Genomic DNA, 15,643 nt, shown 5'->3' with positions numbered 1-15,643 from the left:
TTTGTTTTTATTTTTCTCATTATTTGAGGTGCAAAGTAGGTTATTTATTTGAGATTTTTCTTTCTATTTAATGTAGAAAGAACTGCTTTGGCTGCATCTCATAATTTTAGTATGTTGTGTTTTCCTTTTTGTTTCAAGATATTTTTAATTTTACTTCTGATTTCTTTTTTCCGATTGGTTGTTCAGGAGAGTGTTATTTAATTTCTACATATTTATAAATTTTTCAGAATTTCTCCTGTTATTGATTTTTGGTTTCATGCCATTGTGATTGAAAAAGATACTTGTTATGATTTCAATTTTCTTAAATTTGTTCAGACTTCTTTTGTAGCCTAACGTCTCCTATCCTGGAGAATGTTCCATGTGCCCTTGAGAAATATGTGCATTCTGCTTCTGTTGGATTGAATGTTTTTTGTATGTCTGTTAAGTCCCTTTGGTTTATAATGTTGTTCCACTAAAGTCACAGTATTTTTTTAATTGATTTTCTGTCTGGTTGATCTATCCAATGTTGAAAGTGGGGTATTGAAGTATTATACTATTACTGTATTATTTTTCCTTTTAGTTCTGTTAATATTTGCTTTAAATGGTTAGATAATTCAATGTTGGCAGCATACATATTCATAATTGTTATATTCTCTTGATGAATTGACCAATTTTTCATTATATCATTACCTTAGTTATCTCTTGTTATAGTTTTGACTTAAAGTCTATTTTGTCTGATGTAAGGATAGCCACTCCATTTGGTTTTCATTTGCATGTGATATCTTTTCCCATCTTCTCACTTTCAGCCTATGTGTGTCTTTAAAGCTAAGGCGAGTCTCTTGTAGGGAGCATATAGTTTGGTCTTGTTTTTTAATCTAACCAGACACACTGTGTCTTTTGATTGGAGAATTTAATCCATTTAAAGTTACTATTGATCGGTAAAAACTTCCTACTACCATTTCATTAATATTTTCTGACTCTTTTGTAGATTGTTTTGTTCTTCCTCTCTTTTTTGTCTTCCTTTGTGATTTGATGATTTTTTTGAAGTTTTATGTTTTGATTCTTTTTCTCTTTATCTTTTGTATAACTATTATGGAGTTTTTCTTTGTGATTACCATGAGGCTTACATAAAACATCCTATAGTTATAGCAATCCATTTACAGTTGATAACAACTTAATTTTGCATACAAAAACTACATTTTTACTCCCCCATTTTATGTTATTTATATCACTATTTACAAATTTTTATAGTGTGTATTTTTTATGGAATTATTATAGCTATAGTTATTTTTAATACGTTTTCCTTTTAACTTTTATTCTAGTGTTTAAAATGATCTAAGCACAACCATTCCAGTATTAGAGTATTCTGAATTTGACCATATACTTACCTTTACCAGTAAGTTTTATATTTTCATATATTTTGATGTTGGTCTTTAGTGAGTGTCCTTTTGTTTCAACTGAAGAACTCCTTTAGCATTTCTTGTAGAGCAGTTCTAGTGGTGATGAACTCCTCAGGTTTTGTTTCTCTGGGACAGTCTTCCTTTTCTTCAATTCTGAATGACAGCTTTGCTGGGTAAACTATTCTTGATTGGAAGGTTCTTTTTCCTTTATGCATTGTAAATTTTTCATTTATTCTCTTTTGGCTTGCATACTCTCTGCTGAGAAATAAGTTCTTGGTCTTATGGAAGTTCCCTTGTATATGAATCAGTTTTCTCTTGTTTTCAAAATTTTCTCCTTGTCTTTAAGTTTTGACAATTTAATTTTAATGGGTTATTGTGAATATCTTTTAATGTTCAGCTTATTTGATGTTCTTTGGGTGCCATGGATCTGGGTGTTCATTTTCCTCCCCTGATTTTAGAAGTTTTTAATTATTTCTTTAATTTAGCTTTCTGACCATTCCTCCTTCTCTGCTACTTCTGGTACTTTTATCGTGTATACATTATTTCTCTTGATGATGTCTTGTAAGTCATGTAGGAATTCTTTACTTTTTTTCATTATTTTTGGTTTTTGTTCCTCTGACTGGATAATTTAGATGGTCTTTGAGTTCACTGTGTCTCTTTCTTTTGCTTGAGCATGTCTGCTATTGGAGCTATCTATTGAATTTTTTTCAGTTCATATTCTTCAACTCCAGAATTTCTATTTGGTTCTTTTTTATGTTTTCTTTTTCTTGAATTTTTTCATGTATTTTTTTCTGAATTTTATTTATATGTCTATAAGTGTTTTCTTGTAGCTCATTAAGCTTCTTTAAGATGATTACCTGGAATTCTTTATGAGGCATTTCATAGATCTCCATTAATTTGAAGTCAGCTACTGGAGCTTTATTTTGCTCCTTTGGTGTTGTTATGGTGCTTTGATTCTTCATGTTCCTTATAGTTTTGCATTACTATCTTCACATTTAAAGAAGCTATCTTTTCCTCTAGTCTTTTACTGACTGGCTTTGGGGGAGAAAGACATTCACCAGTCATCCCAGCTAGATATTTTAGGGTTCCTGCAAGTCTTTTCTCCCCTTTTTCCCTCTTGGGTAAGAAGTCTTAAGGTTAAATGCCTTCTCTTAATTCTGCAAAATCAGATTGGGTGCTCAGAGTGTCCTGTTTATTTTCCCTTGGGCATTGCCCAGCAGTATTCAAGGTTGTGCTCCTTTTCCCAATCTCATGAGTTGAGCTGTAATAGTTGCTGATGACTGTGTGCTGTCTGTGGGGATTCGCTTGCACCATCTGCAGAGGCTTGCATTTGCTCTCTGTGGTGGCTTGGGCTCTTTTTGTGGAAGCGTGTACATGCTATCTGTGGAGGCTTGTGTGAACCATCTGAGGGGTACATGTGGACTGTTGGAGACATGTTTTGGCCATATGTGGGGGCCAGAGGTGAGGCCATCCATGGGGTTTGTGGGCAGGCCTCTTGGTGGAGCCTACAAACTGGTTAGTAGGATTTGTGGCCTGTCTTGAGATCTATTCAGTGGTTACTGTGAACTCTAGCTCCTTTTTCCTGCTCGTATCTCTCCCCAGACTGTTTAGCTGTGCTGATCCTCTCAGTGATCTGGATGGGATGAGGCAGAAGTTGGCCTCTTCGTCAGTGTCCTGCAAGGCTGGGAAAACCAGGCCCTTACTTTGCTTTCACTTTCCCCAATGGGAGAAATTGCAGGCTGAGATCTCTCTTGGCATTGAGCTGTTCTTCCTTGGGGGAAGGGTGATGCGAATAAAGTGAAACTATTCTTCCTCCCTCCCTTACTCCATCTCCTTAAAGTGCTTTGCTCCAGTGGGGTGCTGGAATCTCTCTACTGGACTCCTGGACTTTCACAGAGAAAGTCCTGTCTGTGGATGTTTTTCAAAGTTAATGTTTCTGTGGGAGTGTGAAGGCTAGAATCTCCTATTTCCCATCTTGCTGATGTCATTCCTATTGCTCTCTGTTGTTTTTTCATCTATTTATTATTGTACCAATAATATTTTAATAATTTAAAGTATGTTAAATTTCCTACTCACTCTTTTTTTTTTTTTTAAATTAGTTCTTGGCTCTTTCTTAGCATGTAGTCTTCCAGATAGATGAATGATAGTGTTTATCAGATATGAAAACTATTCGGTTATATTTTGATCAAAATTATATTCAAACAATAGATTATCATGAGACAATTGATCATTTTAAAATATGGAGTTTTTTTTCCAACTCCCGGTAGTATGGTATCTCTTTCCATTTATTCTGGTCTTTTCTTTTAGTAACGCTTTCTTCTAATTGCTATTGACAATTTTTTGTTAAGTTCATAAATTTTGTTGCTATTGTGAATTGGATGCTTTGAAACAGATTTTCTAACTACTTATTAGAAATATTTTTGTATTGTTTATTCCAATGAATGCAACAATGAAGGTGAAGTCTTCCACGTGCATCCAGGGGGCCTTGTTAGTGCTGAGATTTTCTAGGCTTCTACCATCTCCTATGCAGGATTCTTCTTCACCTCCACTGTTGGTGTATGTGAGAGTGGATAGTTATAACCAAATGGAAACAAAAACTATTTTCATTAAAAAGAAATAATAAGCCCCACTGAAACTATGCACTTCTAAACAACTTTGTTTCATTATTTACACACGTGATTTGTTTTTATATATAGTCATTATTTCCCCTACTTGTTTGTAAATTCCTGTAGGAGCAAGGGCTTAGCTCATATACTTTTCATTCTCCAGAGTATAGCCAAGACTCTTGCACAGAGTTGATGCACAATAGGTATTTATTGCCTCTCTGGATGGAGTAATTTGATAATACCCTTCAAAGTCTGTTAGTTGGTCTCATTTAGTTGGTTCCCTAAAGCACTTCAAGTGACAACCCACTGCACCTTCCTTGAGGTTTACAGTTTTAAAAAAGCAAGGGAAAAACTGGGCATGCAGAGTGGAGATGGCAGCAATTGTGGTCTTGGGTGGCATATTTGGTGTGCTAAATGAGAGAACTCACTCTTATGTGTGGTTTTCTAATTATTGTTTTTTTTTTTCCCTGCAGAACAAAGAAGTAAAAAAAAAATTTCTCTTAAAGAAAAGCCAAAGAATTATTATAGCTCTTTTCTTTTGACATTCCTAAACAAGAACAGGCCTAGATGGTGTCATTTTCAATTCTTGCCCTAACTAGTATTGTTTGATTTTTTTTATATTGCCCTGAATTTTTTTCCAATTTTGTTTGTGTGTTGGGTGAGTACTACCTCTACATTGAACAACTAAGGTTTCTTAACTGTCTATTTCATATAAGAAATATTATTTTTCTTCTTCTGAGTTTTATTAACAACTAACTTTATGTATGCTATTAGTTATTTTTGGTGTTTTTCTTTTTGTAAGGATGGACTAACATCTTAGGCCCCCAGAGACAAAGAATCCATGGAGATTGTATTTGGAATTTCCTCCTTATTATCCTCATATGGCAAAGTCACAACTAAAAAGAGAACTAGATGTTGTATTATATGATTCAGAGATTTATACTTTTGTTTTAGATTTTGTATGCTTTCTTCCTAGATTTTCTTTCTATCCATCTGGCTGAAGAGCCCCTTTTGGTACTGAGGAAACTCACAGAATAAGTTTCATAAGGAGCTAACTCCAAAATCATTTTTTTTAAAGCTTCAAAAATGGCTTCAGGGATTTATAAAAATGTGAGGGGAGATTTACTATTTCATTTGTCATATTCAAACCAGAAACATACTGAAGTTCTAATAGCTTAGCGTTGGACTGAAAATTTCTCAGAGCAGATTTCAAATGGAGGAGTACAAATAAAATTTACAAATGTCATTTAAAATTCTAATTGATGTTGGTCACACAACAAAGAGATGGTAGAGTGCTGGTGCTAGAAGCAAAGAGCAACCGGTAAGCAGTTACTGTGCATCTTTTCGTTTTGATCCAGTTTGGCTTTCTTTCCTAGGTTGCCAAATTCATTTAACAGTAGAACAAAAACATCTAGCCAAGTAAATTAGACATTCTTTATAATAATTAATTGCATCTAGTGTGTGGCAAAGATTGAGAAGATGATGGTCTAAAGGCACCTAAATATATCTTAGGGAACCTTTAATTTTGAGAATTAACAAAGCTGGAATTTGAAAACAGCGTCTAATTGAGCATCCAGTGTCTTACTTAGGTGTAACTGATTTTAAAGCTGGATTTATAAACTGGTCTCTTGTTTAAGTCTCTTGGCAAATGTGTTTCTGAGAAGGAAAGGGAAAAACACAAGGATTTTGATTTTAAGCATTTTTATACGGTACAGTCACCAAATAAATAAAGAGGAATTACAGCCAGAGAGAGTGCAGTGAGAGAGATGGACTGTGAACATGGTACATTTGATTTAAAACATAAAACATTGCCCTTCTGTATTTTTGGAACAGATAGCTAACTTATTCTTGAGTTCATGTCAAATATACTTTTCTTTCATCATTGCCTAATATGCTTTTCTTTTTGTTTACCAAAATAGATGAAATGGTTAAGTGCCCAAGAGTCAAACATGAACTTAAAAGTCAAGTGGTTGCTTAGGCACTGGTGTGCTTTTATTGACACGATTAAACTGCTATCTTCCCTTCCCACTTCCAGACTTTTTTAGTGGCCTTGTATTTTTCAGGGTTTTTTTGTTATTGTTATTTTTGCTTTTTTGTTTTTTAATGCAGCATAAAAAGGGGGATTCTTAAATTTTAGGCATTGAGAGCGAGTTTCTGGAGTAAAATTATGTTAATAACAATTACTAATCTTATTGAAACCAGGTGCCAGATGGTTGGCTAAGCATTGTATACTCATTATTTAATTTACATAGCTACCCTATGGCTTAGGAACTATTTTTTTTCTTACATTGTACATATGTGGAACTTTAGGCTCAGAAAGGTTAAGTCACTTACCTAAAGTCTTGCAGGTTATAAATGGCAGAGTTGGGATTTGAACCTAGGCTTAATGACTGTGAAACTATGGTCTTAACTACTGCCCTATAGTACCTTCCTTTCTGCCCAGTAAAACAGTCATTAGGGAAGCTGGATCAAAAGCAAAGTGAAAAGCACTTGTATTTTCTGGTGTGATGGACACTTGGTTGTTTACTGATAACCATTTCCACTTCCTTCCACTTTTGTTTGGGTATTAGGTAGCCAAGAACTTTAAGTACTTCTCCAGTGTCAGGAATTTAAATTGTGATTAGTCTAAACCAAGCCTGCAATTTCATTAGTTTGCTACTAATTGGTTTAGGAATGGCCTTGTGACACAATTCTTGTCAATAAGAACATAAAGAGGACTTGAAGAAAAGAGAATATTATACACTATTGCTAGGGATGCAAATTTAGGACAACCATTTTGAAAAACAGTATGGAGGGTCTCAAAAGGACTTCTGCACCTACGTGTTCATCTTAGCACTATTCACAATAGCCAAGATATGGAATCTATATATATGTGTGTGTGTGTGTGTGTGTGTGTGTGTGTGTGTGTGTGTGTGTAATACTATTTAATCATAAAAAAGAAAGAAATCCTGTCATATATGGCAACATGGATGAGCCTGGAGGACATTATATTAAGTGAAATAAGCCAGGCACAGAAAGATATATACCACAGGTTCTCACTCATATGTGGGAGCTAAAAAAAAGTTGAGCTCATAGAAGTAGGGAGTAAAATTGTGGTTGTTAGAGGCTGGTAAGGGTAGTGGGGAGGGAGGAAGGGAGAGGTTGGATACAAAATTACAGGTAGATAAAAGGAATAATTTCTAGTGTTCCATAGCACTGTAGGGTGACTATAGTTAACAATAATTTATTGTATATTTTCAAAAGCCAGAAGAGATGATTTTGAATGTTTCTAACACAAATAAACAGTAAATGTTTGAGGTGATGTATATGCTAATTATCATGATTTTATAATTACATATTGTATACAGGCATCAAAATATCACTCTATAGCCCACAAATATGTACAATTATTCCATGTCAACTAAAACTAAAAGAAAAGAAAGGAAGTTGCAGAAAGATATAGCATAACTGCATTCAGATTAAAATATATGTGACTATGTATATAACATATATAATTTCTATATGTGTTTGGTTATCATAATTATAGAAAGGTTAATTTGGTGGTGATGACTGAAGGGGCAGCAGGAGTAGGTTTACGTCTTTATTTTCTTCCAAAGATGTGGTGGGATTAAAAAAAATTAAACTTCCTGCTCAGTCAAAAAAAAAAAAAAAGAAAGATATAAAGATAATTCTACATAATGATTTTTAGACTAGTGTACTTTGCTCTGACAAAAAGGGACAAGAAAGAGATGCATTCTGGCTTCCCCTTCTGAACACTGAGGGACAGGATCTGAAAACTGGAGGTGGCTGTGACCATCTTCGAACCGAGAGCACAAAAGATTGAGGAAAAAAGACAGCCCACTGAGGAGGGCAGATCAAAAAAGGCAGAAAAAACTTGGATCCTTGAGGATATTGTTAAACTGATGTATGAATTCTGGAACCATCTTACTTCTAAACCTCTTACTTTGGAGAAAATAAATGTCCCCAACTGATTAAGCCATTTTGAGTCAAGTGTTTTGTTTTTTTTTCTTTGTAGCCCAAAACATTCTAATTGATACATCTGGATTCCAGACCATTCCCACTTCCATATCTTCTACGCATCTTATTCCCTTATAGATGATATCACTCTATGTGTGTGTTTTATAGATAGTTTAGAAACTGGCTATAAGATCTTCTAAACAGATGTTTGAGACTTTCTCAAAGAGAGGTATTTTGAACAAAAGTGGATAGTTTTGACTTTCGAAACTAAATATTTACAGTCTCTCCAACCCTCTAAGGCTGTCCAGGAAGAAAATTGTGAGTGAATGTTCTATCACACACAGAGTGGAATAAACAACACACATGGGAACCCTCAGGGGACTGTCAAACTACATGAAACTTTACACATCTTTAAGCAAACCTACAGAGCCCATACTGAGCGGGCAATAGAGCTACCTCCCTGAGAAGTTCTCTTTTCTCTTGGAAACATCCTTCAGCAACTGAGGGAGCTCATCATAGACATGCTGTTGTTAGGATCGTGGGACATTTTAAAGAATTCAAGTAGAGTAAATAGGTTTCTCAGTGGAAGTTTAAAGTATTCTTGACTTTATCTCTAACCCTCTATGTGAAGAGATCACAACTAAATGGACAGTGTTCATGAAAGCAAAGGGCTGGTTTTTATTCATTTTGTATTTTTTACATTTTTGGAGCATATGAGATGTTAAGAGCGTGTTGGAAGGTCCCTGCAGGTCTTATCATCAGCTGTGACATGTCTTGCATATCAGCAGCACGCATATTACATTCCACAAGATGGAAGCCTGAGTGCTTTCTTTTGGAATATAACCCCTTGGTGACCAAGGAGCATTTCTTATCACTGGTTCTCTTGGATTTGTAAGGGTGAGGCATCTCAGACTCGATACTCATAAATGGCTTGGAGCTGTCTCTGTAAATGTCTCAGATAACCGGGTAAATTATGAATATTAATTTTTTCTGGATCCATGAAACAAATACTGTATGTCTGGAGGCCCTACCCATGGGTCTTGGAGGTGCTCTAACCCCTTCAGATAAAATATCTGACCATTTAGTAAATGTCTCCTCTGGTTTTGCTCTGCCTCAGTTGGTAACTAAGCATAGTGAGTTTATCTGCTTGTTTATGAGTGTGTCTCCTTCTGTAGGTGATGAATTCCTTGAAGACAAAGACTCTTGTACTTTCAAATCCCCCAGAATGTAGCACAGTGCCTGGTATATAGTAGCAGCCGATCCTAAACCAATTGTATGGCATCACTAAGAAAGATCTAAAGACAAATATGGCAATATGTCCTACCCTGATCTTTCATCTGAGTATAGAATGGGCTAAGGACCCCATCCCAGTTGGTGTTCTGCATGCAGCCAAGATTTCAAAGTGATGGATGTTCTCCTGGAACTGATTTGTCCTGGATAACAAAGGCAAGAAGCCAGACATGTATTTATAGGAAATCCATAGTGCTCTTGTTACAGTTCTGGGGAGCTAAAGCAAAAGACCCCTCCTTCCCTTTAAGCACTGAATTTTGGAATTGGCAGACACATAATAGGGCATGTCCATGATTACTAAAGAATGGAAAACTGGAAAAATATTACATCTAGGGATATGATTGTCTGATTAACCACAAATGGAACAAACATTGAAAATCTAATAAGGAAGCTGGCATGGCAAGTGGGATTGAGACTTTCATTAACTGGTCAACATCCTGAAACAGAAATGTATTTATTAAGTGTGGTAGTTATGATCTGAGAAGATTAAAATCCTCCCACCCCCACATGTACTTAATGCAATCCCAGAGAGGGCAAAATTCCCAATTCTTGTAGTTCATGATGCTTCTCTCAGTGATCAAAATTCAGGATGCTATTGCACAGGGTAAGGAAAACTACATAGGTAGTTATAAACAGGATGTCTTTGTTGGAATATATTATTTTATGCTCATAAGGTACATTCCTACTCAGAGTGCTCTGGGAAGCATATAAAAATATTAATATTAAAGCACATTACCTTGTAAAGGAAACCAACACTGAGTGGAAGGAAGCAAGGGGTAGAAAGTTGGCTCAGAAGTCGAAACCCTACTCCTGTTCTTTGAAAGGGGCCTGGGGATCTTCAGTGTTTAAACAGGTTAAAAACAAACATTCATGTTAAAATATAAATTATTTTCCAGATCAGACTGACTTTGTAAGCACTTAGCTTAGGGATGGTTTATGTTAATAATGCTTAGGGATTCTTAAGCAACTGGGATTCTGTCAGTAAAAATAAGAGTATTTTCCAGTTTTATTTGTTTTCTTCCCGCACTCCACCATTGCAGCAAAGCACCAATTTCTCAGTATTACACTTGAGTGAACAGTGACTGGTGGAGAGTACGCCGTTCAAAGATAAGCTGCTTTAATTGGTATTTTCTCAATATCCTCTCCCACTTCCTTTCCACTCTTGCTTGTAAAGCAGCAGCTTCCAGAAATGATGGCATTTCTAGTTTGGAGATATAGGCCTAGATATGTTCTATTTAAACCCAAGGGGTATCTGAGAAATGGTGATAGGGTTGTTCATTCATAGCAGATTTAACATGAGTTATTAATAGGTTTGAAAAGAAATCATGATGCTACCATCGACCCTGGATTTTGTGTCCACTCTGTTCTAAGTGCTTTATTTATATAATTTTATTTAATCTATACAAAGCCTATTAGCTAGGTACTTATCAGCATCCCTGTTTTCCATATGAGATTGTTAGAGGCTCTGAGATGATAACAATTTAAATGAAGTTCACAATGCTAGCAAGGATGGACCCTGGCCTTGAGCACACGCCATCTGACTCAGATCAGAGCTGCACTCAACTTCCACGGCAGGGCTGCCTCTAATAATAGGATAAGATTGGGTCATGGAGAGCCTTGAATTATACTTATTTATTCAGTCTTTGTTCTGTATGTAGGTCATTGGTTTGGAAAGATTTCAAGGTTGTGGAATGCTTTTTCAAATGATACTTTGCTAATATATTAAACAGATAAAAGTGAAAGTGTTAATACACTAAACAGGGAGACTCAATCTATGAATGGATCAAAGTGAACACGCTCTAGTTAAAGTGACAAGGACATCATGGATCCCCCTACTCAGCTGCTCTCTCTGCCCTGGGGCCAGGTTGACAACAATGGCTGTGTGCGAGGGGAGTACTGGAGTTATGTCAACTAGGGAAGTATATCGCTGAATGGTTTCTGTAGTCCTGACTTCCAGGGGCACTAAAAGAGTGATAGAGTAGGCAGGTGACAACCAGTCGCAAGTCCACTATGGAGGCCCAAGCTTGATCTGATGAAGGACTGCTCTAGGCAGTGGAAACAGAGCAAGAGGCAGATATGAAGGAACAGTTAAGCAGAGGATAGATGGTGAAAAGTGAAGAGTTAGGAAAGGAGATAACTTAAATATTCAGTTAAGTTCATTAAAAAAAAAAAGATGTCAGGTGTCTAGGGGTTGGTTTGCTGAATTCTTTTTAGTTCATTCATTCATTTAGTTCTTTTTCTTTTAGAGCAAAATGTTTTGAGTTCAAAACATTTTTTTTAGGTTAAAAAATTGTGTTTTCTTTCCATATTTCATTTTAAAGGGCAGATTTAAGATGCAGGATATATAGAATATGTTGTAATCCATAAGCACTCAAGCATTAACTAAAAAGTACATGATTAATTTGAATTTCGGAATGGTCTGTCACTACTCCCTGATATCAAACAAGCAGGAGATTGATGGAACAGCTCTGGAGCCACAGGGGGAAGCTCAAATGTGTAGAGTGAGCAGCAGGGTTGTGGTTCTGCAGACTTGGCAGCAAGGAATGTACTCCTGGCTTTAAGAATCAACAGAACATTTATGTTGATTATATCAGGCTCTTAAATCTCTTTCACCTCTCCATGTCTATCAGTCAGATTATGGAATTTTTGAAAAGTTTTCAGTCCAAAGTGAGATGGATATGTTACTATGCAGATGAATGAACTCTCCCCCCAAAATGACTACAAAATACACCCAGAATCATAAATCATTTTTAATTGACTAAAGCTGGTCCCTGAATAAGAGTAATCAAAATATAGTTCTGGCTAATAAATCCACTGTGAAAGACAATCACAGCACTTCCGATGGGTGCCATTGTTTTTAAACTGCCACTAAATTGTTTCAGTTAATTCCATTTGGATTTATGAATAAACAGCCCTTCTCCTTTAGGCTTTCTAACTTGTCTTTGCCTTGGAAAACCCACCTCAGCTCCATCAATCTAAGATATTTTTTCCAGTGATATGACTTACACATTAATGATTTTCTAATTTCTATTTTAGGAATAAGTCTATCTCAAGGGACATCATATTCTTGGGTGGTTAAAGCTGTCTATTGGGCAAAATATATGAGAATGACTAAGAGTAGGTGACATTAATAAAAAGAGAAAGTGTGATTTAATCAGCTGCTTTTGAAACAAGTTAGAACCCTAACACTGTCAGGGAGGGGGGGCTCCCAATGCACTCTTGGCTTCAGGACTATTCCAGAAACTGTAGTGAAATGAAGTATTTCTTTAATCCACAAGAGTGTGAAATCTTTCTAAAGCTTCTCAGAAAGCAAAGGAGAGATACTAATGAACACAAACTATAACACAATTCCAATTTTACAGCACACTTAACATTGCTGATAGCATTTTAGAGCATAATTAAGTCAAATTGGAAGGGAATTCTGGTAGGGAAATAGTCCTCCTGGCTGAGAAAGTGGATACTCATTTAAGTATTATTTACCCTAGGTTGACAATGTGCAAGCAAGAACCATGGAGTTTATATAGTGGATATCAAGAAGACACTAAAACTGTTTTGAGTATTTCGTGATTTCCTGTCTTGTGTGAAGAAACATCTACTTTGGGATGAGAGAAGAAAAGGAGAAATTATGTTTGCACACTTAATCTTCTCTCAATAGAGGACTAAAAAAAGGTAATTCTACCCCTCCAAAAATATAACATAGTTTTCAAATAACAAGTTGCTTATATTAACTTAGGGAGCAGTCTTATAGAAAAAATCATTGACTTTTGAAAATAAATTTCCCTTGAGTACTTTACTGACTTTTTCTCTCCTCTTGAGCTTCATAAAACGGAAAAGGCAGTACATATTTTCTTCCAATGACCTCTATGTTATAATTTAAAAACGCTAGTTAAAGATGGAAGGGTAACATCATTAAACTTTGGGAAGAAAAATCAGGAAATCTAACAAAGTAACTTCAAATTAGCTACTTATGAAGGTTCTTCTCAACAGCAGTGATCCTCCTGGAAGGTTACTGCTTGGTCTTTATCCTGTTGGCTGCTGCCTTAGCTGTCAGCTGTCAGATGCCTTCCTGCTGGTTCCACAGGAATTTCACTGGATTGGATCTGTCCCTTCAATGTCCCCTCCCTGTCCCACCTCCTTTCTGGCTTCTGGCTCCTCCTGGTCAGCCTCATTAAACAATACTTGAATGGGTCACGTCTGGCTAGGACAAGGATTATAAAACTGCAGGACTGTTTTGCTATCTTTCCTCATTCCACTTCTTTAATTTTTAAAGACCTTGTTTGGATCCTAGAGCTTCTGACGCATCTATCAAAACATTGCAGTTAAGGACAACAGAAATATCAGATGGGCTTATGTCAATGAAGGGGTTAAAGGAGCTATTTTCCAGGCATTTGGCCTCAAATTAGCACTCTGGAATGTGGGGAATGTTTTAAACATAAAAAAAGCTGAGTTGTATATTATAATACATGGTAACTTTTTAAATGTTAGGGTTTCATATCACAGAGCACACACACTGGAAATTAAAAGATCCATTGTTTTGAAACTTCTGCTGCTCAGATACTTACCTAAGCACTAGTTAGAGCTGATTTACAGATGCGAGAGGGGGCCTTAATAGCCCTGTGTGTGTTTTGAGGTTCTGCTCCCATTCCTTTTTATACAAGCTGGACAAGCAAAATTCCCAAGGGTTGGTCTGCAGATTTAGGGCTCACTTTTCCATTACCTTTGGATCAGGTGGGTGGTTAATTTCTTGAAAGGCAGGAGAAAATTAAATATTAGATCAAACAGGGTTACAAATTGATTTCCAATCTGTCCTTTTTTTTTTTTTGAAAAAAAATTGTTTTGGTACATTAGGTAGGTTTCAAAGTGTAAGAGATTTTCACCATGGAAAATTAGACTCTGAGCTCTTTGAGCATATGAAATGTATCTTATATTTTTCTTGTAAACCTCACCTAATTGTTTAGTTTGGCTACAGGAGGTAGATGGAGATCTTTGAAGGGAGGCCGAGAGAGCCTTGCGATGCAGCAGCTGTCTAGTGCGTGGGCAAGCTGGTAGTCCCCCAAAGGCAACCACGTAGGAAGTGCCACAAAGCCTGCCTTGTTTCAAAGGCCTCTCCACACTTCACCATTTTTTCCCCCAGCAACTCTCCCTGCCCCCACTCCAGCAATTGCTCTTTCATGAACTATAAAATTCCCCGCTCAGTTTACTCCTTTAGTTACTTCCAGAAGGCCACGTGGAGCTAAGTCCTGGCAAAGGGTACAAGGGAGGCTCAAATCCTTCATTCCTCTCTTCTTCCCTTTCCTTCCCTCTTTCTTGCTCTCTCTTTTTTTTTCTATTCTGCCTCCTTCCGAAAGAGTTTATGATAATGATTCTTTTTAAAATTCATTGACCTGGAATCTTTTATCAGATTAGATAATTTAGGGAGGAAAAGGAAAAATCTAGGGCAATGACTCTTCCTTTTTTCCCTGCCTTGAACTTGAGTAGACACCTTCCCTCACATGATCAACCCTGCTATGTTCTTTGGGACCATCTCTCCCTCTCAGGAATGTACATTTCAATGCAAGAGGGTGAGAAGAAGCCCATTATAGTCCCTATTGTATATGCCCCCAAACATGAAAAGCATTTATGATTATAAGGTGTTTTAACTATTCTTATGATATTAAAAGTAACAGATTACATGACACCTTCCAATGGATCCAGATTTATCATGGGTTCCCCTGTGGAAGATGCTAGTCAGCTAGGGATCACCGTGCAAGAAGGCGACTTCTTTTTCTTTTCTAGTTTCTGGGGAGAGAAGGCTTGATAATAAAAGCAACAAGCATCAAGCTTAGAATCATGGGCAGCATGATTGCGTGGAAAACTACATCCCCTTTAAAATAAATGTGTGCTGTATGAATAACTACAAAGTTTTGCCCAGAGTTTTCTTTGCAATAGTGCAGGGGTTACCCCAGGATATTCTAGCAGACAAAATGAAGATGGCTTGGGAGAATTAAGAAGCCCACTGCTGGGGCCAAAAGAAATATGGAGATGTCAAAGTAAAAGGAGAGTTTTACAAGATATAAATGAGTATGTCTTAATGCAATTGAGTCCTTCAGGCATCTGCCTATAGCCTCAGGCAGAAATCCTATAAATAAATCTGAATACCTCTTACACCATTTTGAAAGCTCATCTAAAATTGTCGTGTTTTTTTAATCACACTTTAGGAAGATAATAGGACATTTCAGGAAGGTAATAGGACATGCCAGAACACTTGAAAAGAGAACATAAATAGTGAGATCAAATTTGTTATCTTATAAAAATACTGATCTACTTATCCATCCATCCATCCATTGATCTATCTATTGATTTGATTTCCATTGTGAGGTTAGAATACTTGAAAATTTCAAAGTTTTCTTGTAACCTCATGTAACTGGCATG

This window comes from Lemur catta, chromosome 6 (genome assembly GCF_020740605.2).
Source record: "Lemur catta isolate mLemCat1 chromosome 6, mLemCat1.pri, whole genome shotgun sequence".
NCBI lineage: Eukaryota > Metazoa > Chordata > Mammalia > Primates > Lemuridae > Lemur > Lemur catta.
This window is presented reverse-complemented; position numbering follows the sequence as displayed.